This window comes from Hipposideros armiger, unplaced genomic scaffold (genome assembly GCF_001890085.2).
Source record: "Hipposideros armiger isolate ML-2016 unplaced genomic scaffold, ASM189008v1 scaffold_330, whole genome shotgun sequence".
Taxonomy (NCBI): domain Eukaryota; kingdom Metazoa; phylum Chordata; class Mammalia; order Chiroptera; family Hipposideridae; genus Hipposideros; species Hipposideros armiger.
The window spans coordinates 850,088-864,279 of record NW_017731680.1 but is presented as its reverse complement, the minus strand read 5'-3'; the positions used below and the strand labels follow the sequence as shown (position 1 = coordinate 864,279).

Genomic DNA, 14,192 nt, shown 5'->3' with positions numbered 1-14,192 from the left:
GTATATAGAAAACTTAAATAATTTATTGACAAATTATTAGAAAAAATGAGAAGATTTGTCTAAGTGACTGATGAAAGAATAATACATAGAAATTATTTACATTTCTATATGTTATCAACAAAACATTAGAAAACAACAGCAAAAAATAAAATATACAAGAGCAAACATTTTAAAAATTACTTAGGTATAAATCTAACCAAACATGTGTAAGAACTTTGTCAAGAAGATTACAAAACTTGATTAAAAGACATTAATGTTCAACATTCATGGAAAGGAATCCTCGATACTACAAAGGTATCAATTCTCCTCAAATTGATTTATAATACAATTCCAATAAAAATTCTAACAGTGTTTTGAGTGTAACATGACAGATTGATTTTATAATTTACATGGAAATTAAAAGGGTCAAGCATAGCCAAAATACTAAAGAAAAAGAATAAGGTGAAAGGACTTACCATTTCAGATACCAAGTTTTTTAATAAAATTGTGGTGATTAAGACTATGTGGTATTGGTGCCAGGGTAGACAGATTGTCCAATGAAATAAGACAGAGAGCCCTGAATCAGATTGATGAATATATATAACTCAAAAAGCATTCAGGGCAACAAGAGGAAAGGAGGGACTGTTCAATAACAGTTGTGGGACAATTGATCTTCCACACCAAAAAAATGACATAACTGTAATGTACAAAGAACACAAAAAATCAATTTCAGTTGGATTAAGGACTTAAATATGAAAGCAAAACTATAAAACCGTTAGAAGAAAATGTGGACAAATATATTTCAGAACTCAGTGTAGAGAGATAGCTCTTAAAATAGATAGAAATCACTAACCAAGATAGAAGAATTGATTAATTTTATTCCAGCAGAACTTAGAATTTGTGTACATCAAAGCCATGATGAAGAAAGTAGAAAATGGAAGGCTGTATACTAGCAGAAATTATTTGCAACACATGTAATTGAAAACACATTCATATCTATAAATATAAAGACCTATAAACCATTAATAAAAAACCCAATAAACAAACTGAGAAAATAAATGAATAAACATTCTACAGAAGAGAAAATATGAATGCTGAGAAACCTTTAAAAATTATTTTTAAATTCATTAGTAAATCAGAGAAATCTAAATCAAGACAAAATAAGAATGTCTGTTAGGTAGGCAAAAATCACGAAACTAGTAATACTCAATGTTAGAGAAGATGTGAATTAATAGAAACTCTTACACACTGTAGTGGGTATGTAAAATGTAAAGTATGAGGAAATTATTCAGCATTGTGAAATTGAACTTTTATGTAGTTTGTTTCCTATCAATCCCACTCCTAGGTATATGTCCTACAAAAACTTTTCACCTGTGCACTAGGGGTCGTATAAGATTGTTCATAGAAGTATTTTTCATAATATAAAAAAATGGAAACATCCTAAGTACTCATTCACAGGACTACCCTTAGGTGTAAAAACTTGAATAAATCTCAGTGACAAAGCAAGTCTTTAGAACAGTGCTTGTCAAACTTTCAATATGCAGGCATGTTGTCAAAACAAAGATTCTCATTTAGTGAATCTTGGCTAGTGCCCCAGATTGTGCATTTCTAACAAGCTTTTGGGTGATGCTACTGCTGCTAGTCCACAAATCACATTTTGATTAGCAAGGGTTAAAGACTACATATGGTAAATACCTTCTTTATGGAGCTCAAAACCAAGCTACACCGAACAGTGAATTCTTTAGGTAAACCTTACACACATATGTCATAAACTAACAAAAAAGGTAATCATAAAATTCAGGATAGTGGCAACCATTTGGGGGAACAGGGCTGGAAGGGGTATATTAGGTAGATGCAAGGTAATACTAATGTTATGTTATTAATGTTAATGTTCTTAAGTTGTATGGTGGGTCATGGATTTTTTAAAATAGACTAGCTCTGTAATATTGACCCCAACCGTTTGACACTGATTTGTAATCAGTAAGAAGACAGGATTAAGTCAGTAGGCATTTTCAATCCTCAGTATGTAACAGAATCACTTGGGCAGATTTTAAAAACAACACCAATATCTACTTCCAATCACCAGATATTCTGATAACAATGGTCTGGCTGAAACTTGGGTATTGGTATTTACTAAAAGATTGCCATGCGGTGCTAATGTGTAACTAACTAGGTTTAGGAACCAATGTAACAGCACCTCTAAAGTTCCTCTTAATGTTAATTGTCTGTGATTTAAACTTACAAATTTTATTTTACTATTATTAATTAGACTTCTTGGAAATGGATTCCTGGTTCAGCTTAAATATCATGTTCTTCAATAATTAATATAGGGCTTTTAAACTGTAATCTTACCGACCAATTAGAGCTGTATCATCTGATGCACTATTGTTTCCATTATTCGGCACAATGCTCAGCAGAGTTGTCAGTTAATGCACATGCACATATGAAGGTACCAGTGAATAATGGTTCACTGAGCTCTGGTTCACTGAATATTAACCAGAAGTCTCCTCCAGGCTAATTTTCATCTCTCCTCAGGGCTCCCACAGCAATTTACATTTACTGCATTGAGGCACTGCTACTTCTCAGTACAATTGTTTGTTTTCAGGTCCATCTCTCTCACTACACTGTGAGCTTCTCAAGGCCAGGGTTAGGGTTGTATTATTTTTAGACCCTTAGAGCTTATTCCAGTGCTTCAGCAACTGGTTAGTAGTCATAGATAAATTATTTTAAAAATTTTTTCTGCAGTGTATTATGACCCTTTACTGCTTCGTTCCTGGTCATGATTTAATCATTGAGTCAGTACTTCAGAAGCATCATCTTTATTTTCTGCAGAGCTTGCTATTCAAACTCTGCAGAAAGTAGACTTAATATTTTAGAGCAGTTTTAGGTTCACAGAAAAATTGAGCAGAAAGTACAGAGAGTTCCCAGGTACCTCCTTTCCCCACACATACACAGTCTCCCCCACTATCAACATCCTGCAGTGGTACCTTTGTTGTAACTGGTGAACTTACATTGACACATCATTATCACCCAAAGTCCATAGTTTACATCAGGGTTCACTCTTGGTGTTGAGCTTTCTATGGGTTTGGACAAATGTGTAATGACATGTATCTGCAATTATAGTATCATATAGCTTAGTTTCAGCGCCCTCCAAATCCTCTGTGCTGCACCCATTCATCCCCCTGGCAACCACTGATATTTTAATATTCTTCTTAGTTTTGCCTTTTCCAGAGTGTCATATATTTGGAATCACACAGTATGTGGACTTTTCAGATTGATTGATTTCACTTCATAATACAGTAAAATTTCCTGTATGTCTTTTCATGGCTTGATAGCTCATGTATTTTTAGCACTGAATAATACTCTATTGTTTGGATGTATCACAGTGTATTTACCCATTCACCTATTCTAGGACATTCTGGTTGCTTCCAAATTTTGGCAATTATGAATAAAAATTGCTATAAACATTTGTGTGCAGGTTTTTGTGTTGACATAAGTTTTCAATTCCTTTGGGTAAATACCAAGGACTTTGATTGTTGGATTGTATGGTAAAAGTATGTTTATTTTTGTAAGAAACTGCCAAACTGTCTTCCAAAGTGGCTGTACCATTTTGTATTGCCACCAGCAATGAAGAAGAGTTCCTGTTTCTCCACATCCTGGCCAGCATTCGCTGTTGTCTGCTGGAGTTTAGCCATTCTGGTAAGCATGTGATGGTATCTCATTGTTGTTTTAATTTGCATTGCACTGATGACATCATATGATGTAGAACATCTTCCTATTGCATTATTTTCCATCTTTGGTGATGTATCTGTTCAGGTCTTTGCTCATTTTTAAATTGAGTTGTTCATTTTCTTATAGTTGAGTTTTATGAGATTTTAGTACACTTTGAATAGCAGTCCTTTATCAGATATACCTTTTGAAATATTTTCTCCCAATCTATGTTTTATCTTCTCAATGTCTCGACATGGATTTTTAAAAAACATCTCTGATATCAATCTGAAATCTGACTATTTGTCTTTATATGCCAAAAGTGGAGAAAAGAAAAAATTTAGTTAATTAAAGATTTAGGTTAACATTGTCCTGGTTAATTGAGACATTGTTATCTTTGGCTTTGGCAGGTAGTGACATGCCCACTATTTTCCCATCCTTTAAGTGTGAGTAAACAAAAAGACTGTCATTCCCTCACACCCCATTTTTTTGTCTGATACCACCCTGTCTCCCCTTACCTGGCCAAACTATCAATGGCTGAAATCCTGGGTGAATAAGAGTGACAGTGAGGCCCCTTCCTCCTCTCTGTCCCATTACTCTAGACTTTAATGGCAGCTGATAACTACTGAAAAGGGATTAAATGTACAGAAATAGAGAGGTAGACTTAGCAAGACAAGTTGAAATGTATACGAGGTCTGACAATTATGTTCACGATCTCATCCTAGAAAAAGTGCTACGTACCTCATTGCTGAATATCACTATGGTCACTTTCGAAGTACTCCTCTTGGGAAGCTATGCACTGATGTCACGCCTAGTCCATCCCTTAAATCAGTTTTGGAATTCTTTCTGCAATGTCCATCAGAGCTGTTGTCGTATTACCCTTGATTGTCCTGAATGTCATCAAAATGTCTTCCTTTCAATATTTTCTTTATCTTCAGGTAAAGAAAGAAGTCATTGGGGGTCAGATCAGGTGAGTAGGGAGGGTGTTCCAATGCAGTTATTTGTTTACAGGCTAAAAACTCCCTCACAGACAGTGCCTTGTGAGCTGGTGCATTGTCATGATGAAAGTGCCATGAATTATTGGTGAAAAGGTCAGGTCGTCTAACTTTTTCATGCAGCCTTTTAGCACTTCCAAATAGTAAACTTGGGTAACTGTTTGTCCAGTTGGTACAAATTCATAATGAATTATCGCTCTGATATCAAAAAAGGTTAGCAACATTGCAACAAGTTCGCAAACTTAATTGTCAGAACTTGTATTTCTCTTTAGCAGCCTGTTAACTAATCACTCAGTTGATAAAATAATTTTTTTGGAGCCTAAAGTGAGAAAGAGAGACAGAGAGAGAGAGAGACAGAGAGAGAGACAGAGAGAAAGAGAGAGAGAGAGAGGGAAAGAGAGAGAGAGAGAGAGAGAGAGAGAGAGAGAGAGACTGACTTGTGAATATGACCAGCCTTTATACTTTGGTTCCTTGGGAGGTGAGAGAGGACCTGCNAGAGAGAGAGAGAGAGAGAGAGAGAGAGAGAGAGAGAGAGAGAGAGAGAGAGAGAGAGAGAGAGACTGACTTGTGAATATGACCAGCCTTTATACTTTGGTTCCTTGGGAGGTGAGAGAGGACCTGCAGAAGTAAATTCTTTATGAGGGACAGGAGTCTGATGATAGGCAGACAAGAAGCTGTGGACCTTGGCTGTTTTCAGCCTGTATGCTGGTGCTGGGTGAGCCCAGGCAAACAGCTGTGGGAAATTTCTTTAATGAGCAGCCTGGGCTTGGAAGAGGGGAGCCTGGAGGCCTAGGGCATGCCTTCTGGGTTTCTCTGAGAAGTAGAAGAAATGACAAGGTCTCAGAGAGCAAAGTGCAAGGGGCTTGGTAGAACAGTTTCAGAGTGTCAGGGAAGGAGGACTGAACATAGCTCTGATGTGGTTCTTGTCTATTCCTTCTGCTCATTCCACTGGTCCCATAGTTAAACCTTGCCTAACTCTTTTCTCTGATGCCCAGGGCCCTACGTGTCTTTTTCTAGTTCATCTTTCCACCTAAGTGCATCTCCTTATATTTCCCAGCATGAATTCTGTCCTGCAGAGATTTCCCCCCTCATTGTCTTCCTAATATGCACGATGCTTCCCTGACTCCTTTCTTATGTGTTGGCCTTTAACTTTCTCCCCTCTCCCCTCTCCCCTCTCATTCCTCCCCTAATTTTACCCAAAGAAGAATAAAGAATACAAGCATACTAGAAAAGGAAGGACTGGTCTTTTTTTTTTTTTGTAGTATTTGAAAAACAGCTTTAAACGTCTATAGGTATACTGAAGCTGGAAGAGGAATTGTGAATTTTTTTGTCTTCTACCTTTAGGCAGAACCTCACTGAAACCATTGCCAGGAAACCCAATTCTCAAGAAATGTCAGTAATATGCAGTTTTGAGAGAGGACGCTTAGTGTACTGGTTAAGAGCACAGGCTCTGGGGCAGGTAGCTGAGATACAATTTCAGCGCCATGATTTGTGCCTTTGGCCAGGCCACCAAACCTCAGTTTTCTCAAATGGAGATATTGATAACATTTACTACCTAGGATTGTATTGAGAGTTAAACAAGTTAATACCTATAAAATACTTTAGAATCTGGTACTTAGTAAGTGCTACATAATATGTAAATATTTGCTATTATTTTTAATGAGAAGTTAAATTTTTTTTTTCCACTGGGCAACATTTTTCAGGCTCTTGGCACTCTTTACATTTTCAAACTCTCCCTTTATAGGGTGGTGAGTTGGAGGGGAAGAGGTGGGGGGTGAGTTTTGGTAAAGAAGTAAAAAGCCTTCCAAACATAGAGGTTTGGTGTTCAGCCCCAGGACAAACATGGAACAAACAAGGCACCTGCTAGCTGTCAACAGGGTTCCCAGGAGTCTCCTCTGCACTCCATCATCCACACAAAGCCATTTCCTGGCTACAAGCTGCGACTTAGGTTTGTCTTCTGTAGCTGTCAGGGGTGAAATGAAAAATTTTATCATTACTTCTAATTTTTCTCGGTGTCTCAGTCATTGAAGTTTTCACATTCAGGGCCATTTGGGTGTCATCAACACATCAGGTTTAAAGAGGAAAGATGATGAATCGTGAATGTTTATGTAGAAACGGCAGCAATTATAATGATGGTAATGAAGAGGGAAGTGAAAAGATTGGCCCACTGGGATGTTTCTCCTGCGCCTAGGATGCTGGAGGAAAGTGCTCCGGTGGACTTGGGCATTTCCATTGCACCAAGATGGATGGAGCGTCTTACCCAACAGCCCTTTCAGATTCATTATTTTTTTAGAAATATGCCTTATGGAACCAGGTTTGCAAGTTTTACACTGAGTGAACAGCTATTTCTTATGTTAAGTTATTTCAGCTGTAGAATAGAGAATTGTTGAAATAAATGGCTGGAGAATTCGAATTGCATTCATTCTTGACAGTGGAACTGACAAATAGCTTTATTCCGCCACTGAAATGGAAAGTTTATTACTCTGAGACACAGGCAGGTTCTGGGGAGAGGGGGTGTCTGAGTTTTATTTTACTGTAACTTCTAAGATGCTGTGAAAGAGTAAAATAAAATGCTTTTCTGAAATTCCACTGGGATCCATCCCTGGCCCCATTATCTACATTTGACTGAAAATAAAACCAATTAAAACATTAATTTATAACCAGTACACAACCCAATCTGACAGCTGTTTATAACTGCATAAGCACAGAGTTCTCAAGTGGAATGAATGGAGCTGGTAGATGGTAGAGGTGGCATAAGAACTCAATGTCCTGATGGGCTGAGATGCAGTACCTGCCATTCTGAACAAGCCCACCAGATGCTGGGCATCTCCAAAAAGAAATGATTGATGCTGGGATGGACTTAAGGGATCTGGAGGAAAGTTTTGCCAGAGCCCTGGAAACCATTCATATGAAAATTATAGATTTCTCCTTGACATTTCCTCAGCATTGGATGCCTCTCACCTCCCTGCCAGCAGAAATCACCACAAGGAGAGATTCAGTGAGTGTTCCATTCAATGGAGCCACGAACAAGGCAAGACATATGGAAGCTACAGGCTTGCCAGAGTTGCTGGGCTAGACTCACCTGGGCCCTCCTGTTGCAAATCAGTCTGATCCTTCTGATAATGTCAGAGGAAATGAAACACAGCTGCTCATCCTCTCAACACCGTTCCTTCCTGTCTTAAAGCCCTTGATCATTGCATCTCCTCACCTTTTCTTCTCAAACTTGTTAGGGGCCTGCACATCTAAAAGATTTCACGAATCATAACTTACCCACTTCCACATTGGAGAACAGTCACCCCACTAGCTCTGTTGCCTTACTGCTGATTGTTAATTTATAAAAGCCTGATGAAAGGGCCTCCTGAGCCCTGGCATTGTCCATATGGAAATCACAGATTTCTTCTTCATGTCTCCTCAGCATCACATGTCTTTCATTCTCCCACTCCCCGGCAGGAATCCCCAGTGAAGAGTGTGGCATCTCTTCCTTGATGTTATCAAACATCAGGTAATCAGCCTGATGTGTAACACTCTAGGTATTTCTGGCCACTTTCAAGTTTGCGCTGTGAGAGATTGGAGCAGGGTCAGGCCTTGGGAGTCAAAATCTTTTTTGGAGCTGGAATTTGTCCCTGACCATTCAATCACAACATAGCCCAGGATTTTTGGGACCTCCTCTTCCACAAGGCTGGAGAGAAGACTTCTGAAGTCTCAGGGCTTCATAAAGTACCCAATCAGAAAATTGTGGGTGAGTCCAGTTTACCTAAGAAAAGCTCTTTCCTACATAAGCTCACTGCAATCCCCCAATAGAACCAGTACTGGTTTCTTACAGAAGCTCTAGAATGTTAATAGCATTGCAGATTAATTTAAAGCAATAGCCGTACCTGTGCCCAAACTGAATCTTCTCCTGCCATGCTCATTCTGATGATTTTCAGTGTAATACCTTTATCTATGTCTGCCTTACTTGAACTCTCATGCTTTTCCCATGCTACCTCTCATTAGAAAATATTGGGTTGTCGGAAAAGTCATGACATACTTTTTCTACATTTTTCATTGCAAAAATGCGTCATGACTTTTCCGACAACCCAATACTTAGGAATTAAATCCTGTAAAGGAAAAACAGGTAGAAAAGAGAGAACTGTCTAAGTCTGAGATCAAACAGATTTTTTTGCAATCATTCATCTGTGCTTGGTAGTCCTGAGGTGTGAACCAAAGCACCAAGGCATAACTTTAGGGGGCTACAGAAGCTGCTGTCATGAATGCCATCCTAGGTGCATGCATCAGAAAGGATCTTGAAGGATAGGAATTGAGTGTTCTAGATACAGTAGAAGCACTCCTCCCAAGAGTGGTCTGAGTGTTATTTTTCTTTAAGAACTTTGGTGTTGTATGGGCTAGATGTTAAAATGTTGATAGCATGATGGAGATTTCATGAGTTGAATTTCCCAAGTTATCCAACTCCTGTTGCTAATGATAGTTATAATTTTTGAGCCCTTACTATGTGGCAATCATTATACCAAGCACTTTAATATTTCATTTTTTTTCAGTATTCATTGGGCTTAAGTTTTCTACACCCTCATATTCAGTGAGTGCACCAAATTCATCCCACTTTCGTACAACTTTGGTTATACTTGCTCTAGGCCCAGTGGTGACATGACATCCAAGACATTCATTTTCAGGCTAAAAGTCCATTAAGATTTAGGCTCTAGGACAGTCAGGAGAGAGAAAAGAGATTTAAGCTCTGTCAATTTGCCATTAACATGAGAGACATAATCCAGCTTTTCTGCTAAAGTGGAAGAAGAGAGTTGTGAATCAGTAGCCATTCTCTATTGGATTCTGCTTGCCTAGACTTACATAGCAGTCTTTACAGATTATTTACATTCTTTCTCTTTACCAGGGAGCTAGGAACATGGTGGTGTAGCTTCTGTTGGAAATTAGGTTTCTGGGGCATGATGGAAGGACTGGAGGGGGCAAGATAAGATCAAGCAAGAATTCTTCAGCCTGGTTCACAAGGTCAAGGTTCACCCCAAGTGAATGTATTCCTCTAATTTGGTGGTTCTCTTCTATCTCTGGGACATGACTCATCTATTCCTGTTTTCTATGTCTGTGTGCATTCTTCTTTTATCCCTGGGTAGTCTTGGTCCCTCTATAGATTTTTTTTTACAATTTTCTTTTTTAAAAAAAGATTTTTATTAAAATATAGTTAAGATACAATATTATATTAGTTTTAGGTATATACCATAGTTATTCAACATTTATATACATAAAGACGTGATCACCATGATAAGTCATCAGCCATCTGACACTGTACCATGCTATCACAATATTATTGACTATATTCCCTATGCTGTACATTACATCCCCATGACTTATGTGTTTTATACTTGGAAATTGGAAATTCTTATTCTCCTTCACCTTTTCCCCTATTTAAAAAAAATTTTCAATTACACTTGAAATTTAGTATTATTCTATATTAGTTTCAGGTGTACAACATAGTGATTAGATACTTACATAATTCATGCAGTGATCCCTTTGATTAGTCTAGTATCCACCCGGCACTATACGTAATTGTTGTAACATTATTGACTATATGCTCTATGCTGTACTTTACATCCCCAGGGCTATTTTGTAACTACCAATTTGTATTTCTTAATCCCTTCACCTTTTCTACCCAGTTCCCAAAGCTGCCTTAGCTCTGGCAACCATCAGTTTGTTCTATGTATCTATGAGTCTGTTTCTGTTTTGTTCATTTATTTTGTCCTTTACATTCCACATATAAGTGAAATAATATGGTATTTGTCTTTCTCTGTCTGACTTATTTAACTTAGCATCACACCTTCCATGTCCATCCATGTTGTCGAAAATGGTAAGATTTCATTCTTTTTTTATTGTATATGCAAAGTGTGATCAAATATTATGGTGAATGCTGCTGCCAAGTGCCATCCAATGGAAAGGCAGGGATCTTCTGGGAAGTGGCACATTGAAACTTAGTAACAGCATGTGACAAGTTTCAACTTGTTTGGTGCGGTCAGTTGAGTGTGAGCTATGGTTGAGAGAAGGTGTGTTTTAAAGTGTGCTGTAAATCATGGACCATGAAGAACACATTAACATGAAATGGCAAATGGTTTCATCCTTCATCATGACAAGGCTCTGTGTCACACATTGCTTCTGGTACAGCAATTTCTGTCAAATAAAAACATTACAGGGCCAGCCGAGTGGCTTGTTGGTTAAGAGTTGCCTTGGGAGTGCAAGCTCTGAGCAGCAGGGCCACCAGTTCGGAACCCACATGGCCCAGTGATGCTGCATCCTCTACAGCTAAGATGGTGAACAACAGCTCGACCTGGAGCTGGGCTGCTGTGAGTCTCCGGCGACAGCGTAGGCTGCAGTGGGCTGCCATAAGCTACCGTGAGTGGCTGGCAGCCAGCGTGAGTGGCCAGCAGCCAGCGTGAGCTGCCGTGAGCCGCCATGAGTGGCTGTCCAATGGCCAGTGACGGATCTGCCTCAGCTGGGAAGAGTGCAATGATCACAATACCAACATGGGCCAATGAAGCGACGTCCTCCACAACTAGACTGAAGAACAAAAGGATAGTAACTTGTCTGTTCACCAGCCCCAACTCCCCAATGCTGTTCCCTACCCCAATTCCCCCAAAACAAACAAACAAACAAACAAACAAACAAACAAACAAACAAACAAATTACAGTGTTCTCATCCACCTTATTCACCAAATCTGGCTCTGCGTGACTCCTGGCTCTTCCCCAAAGTCAAAATGACCATGAAAGGTAAATGTTTTGAATTATTTCAGGACATCTCAGCAGCCAAGACAGCACAACTAAAGACACTCATGAAAGAAGACTTCCAGAACTGCTTCAGAAAGTGGCAAAAACGATGGGATAAGTGTGTTTGAAGTGAGAGGGAGTATTCTGAGGGGGATTAATGAAAATTTGTCTTTTACTGTAATAATATTTTTAAAAATTTGAACATTTACCATATTTTTTTAATCACACCTCATATGTACCATCTCTTCTTTATCCAATCATCTATTGATGGGTATTTTAGTTACTGCCATATCTTGGATATTGTAAATAGTGCTTCAGTGAACATAGGGGTGCACATATCTTTTTGAAGTAGTGTTTTGGATTTTTTTTTTTGGATAAATACCCAGAAGTGGAATTGCTGGGTCATAGGCAGTTCTATTTTTAATTTTTGAGGAACCTCCAAACTGTTTCCCATAGTGGCTGCACCAATCTGCAATTCCACCAATTGCACGAGGGTTCCCTTTGTGCTGCATTCTCGCCAACACTTGTTTGTTGATTTACTGATGACAGCCCTCATGACAGGTGTGAGGTGACTTCTCATTGTAATTTTAATTTGCATTACTCTGATGATTAGCGACATTGAGCATCTTTTCATATGTCTATTGGCCATCTGTATGTCCTCTTTGGAGAAATGTCTATTTAGGTCCTCTGCCCATTTTTAAAATTGGGTTGTTAGTTTTTTTGATGTTAAGTTGCATGAGTTCTTTATAAATTTTGGATAGTAACCCCTTATCAGATATATCATTGGTGAATATCTTCTTTCATTCAGTAAGTTGTTTTTCCATTTTGTTGGTGGTTTCCTTTGCTGTGCAAAAGCTTTTTAGTTTGATGAGGTCCCATTTGTTTATTTTTTTCTTTTGTTTCCCTTGCTTGAGGTGACATATCAGAAAACATATTAGTAAGAGCAATATCAGAGAGTTTACTGCATATGCTTTTTTATAGGAGTTTTATGATTTTGGATCTTACATTTAAGTCTTTATTCCATTTTTAGTTTACTTTTGTATATGATATAAGAAGGTGGTCTAGTTTCTTTTTCTTTTTTCTTTTTTTTTTAGTTCATGTCTTTTATTAAACCATATACAATTACTTGTCTTCTGGTTTGTTGAAGCAATAGGTCAGACAACATTTGCCACAATAATGTCTGTCAAAGTGGCTGGCCATAAAAACTCGGGCACCACATTGATCTGAAGGGCACTCCTGACGAAGGCAAGCTGATTTTGCCATTCTCGTCCACCTTATAGTATTTCAGGACAGCCAGCTTAACCTTCTTTCTCTTATGCTTGTTCTTCTTGGGAGTGGTGGAAGACTTCTTCCTTTTCTTAGCACCACCACGAAGTCTCAACACAAGATGAAGAGTGGACTCCTTTTGAATGTTGTAGTCAGACAAAGTACGTCCATCTTCCAGTTGCTTGCCAGCAAAGATCTGTCTTTGCTGATCAGGAGGAATTCCTTCCTTATCCTGGATCTTGGCCTTTACATTTTCTATTGTATCCGAGGGTTCAGCCTTGAGGGTGATGGTCTTCCCGGTAAAGGTTTTCACGAAAATCTGCATCTTGGTGGCGATTCCACTGCAGATGGTGGATCGGAAAGCTTTCTTTTTTTTTTTTTTTTTTTTGCGTGTATCTGTCCAGTTTTCCCAGCACCATTTATTGAAGAGATTGTTTTTAATCCCATTTTATATTCTTGTCTCCTTTGTCATAGTCATAGATTAATTGACCATATAGGTGTGGGTTTATCTGGGCTTTCTATTCTGTCCCATTGATTTATGTGTCTGTTTTTATGCCAGTACCATATTGTTCTGATTACTATAGTCTTGTAGTATAGTTTAATATCAGGTATTGTGATATCTCTTCTTTCTCAAGATTGCTGTGGCTATTTGGGGTCTTTTATGGTTCCATATGCATTTTAGGATTATTTGTTTTAGTTCAGTGAAAAATGCCCTTGGTGTTTTGATAGGGATTGCATTGATCTATAGATTGCTTTGGGAAGTACAGACATTTTAATGATGTTAATTCTTCCTATCCATGAACATGGTATATGCTTCCATTTATTTGTATCTTCTTCAATTGTTTTTCAATGTCATATAATTTTCCAAGTACAAGTTGTTTAATTTATTCCTAGATTTTTTTTGATGCAATTGTAAATGGGATTGTTAATTTCTCTTTCTGAAAGTTTATTACTGGTGTACAAAATTGCAACTGATTTCTGAATATTAATTCTGTATCTTGCTACTTTACTAAATTCTTTTATTATTCCAATAGTTTTTTGGTGGAATCTTTGGGGTTCTCTCTATATAGTATCATGTCATCTGCAAATAATGACAGTTTTACTTCTTCCTTTCCAATTCGAATGCTATTTATTTATTTATTTATTTATTTATTTGCTGTGGCTAGAACTTCCAATATTATGTTGAATTAAAGTAGTGAAAGTCGGCATTCTTGTCTTGTTCCTGTTCTTAAAGAGGGTTTTTTTTTTAGCTTTTCCCCATTGAGTATGGTGTTAGCTGTGGGTTTGTTGTATATGGCATTTATTATGTTAAGGTATATTTCCTCTATTCCCACTTTGCTGAGAGTTTTTATCATAAATGGATGCTGGATCTTGTCAAATGCTTTTTCTGTATCTATTGGTATGAGCACATGATTTTTATTTTTCATTTTTTTTACATTGTGTATCACATTAATTGATTTGTGAATATTGAACCAAACT

At 37.9% G+C, this 14,192-nt stretch overlaps 1 pseudogene across 1 annotated transcript; it reads right to left on the bottom strand.

The window, feature by feature from the left end:
• Window positions 1-12,537: 12,537 nt before the first annotated feature.
• LOC109392381 (ubiquitin-40S ribosomal protein S27a pseudogene) lies at window positions 12,538-13,038 on the bottom strand (annotated as a pseudogene). Its single transcript, XR_002126046.1, has one exon. The product of XR_002126046.1 is annotated as a ubiquitin-40S ribosomal protein S27a pseudogene (transcript).
• Between the last annotated feature and the right edge of the window lie 1,154 nt (window positions 13,039-14,192).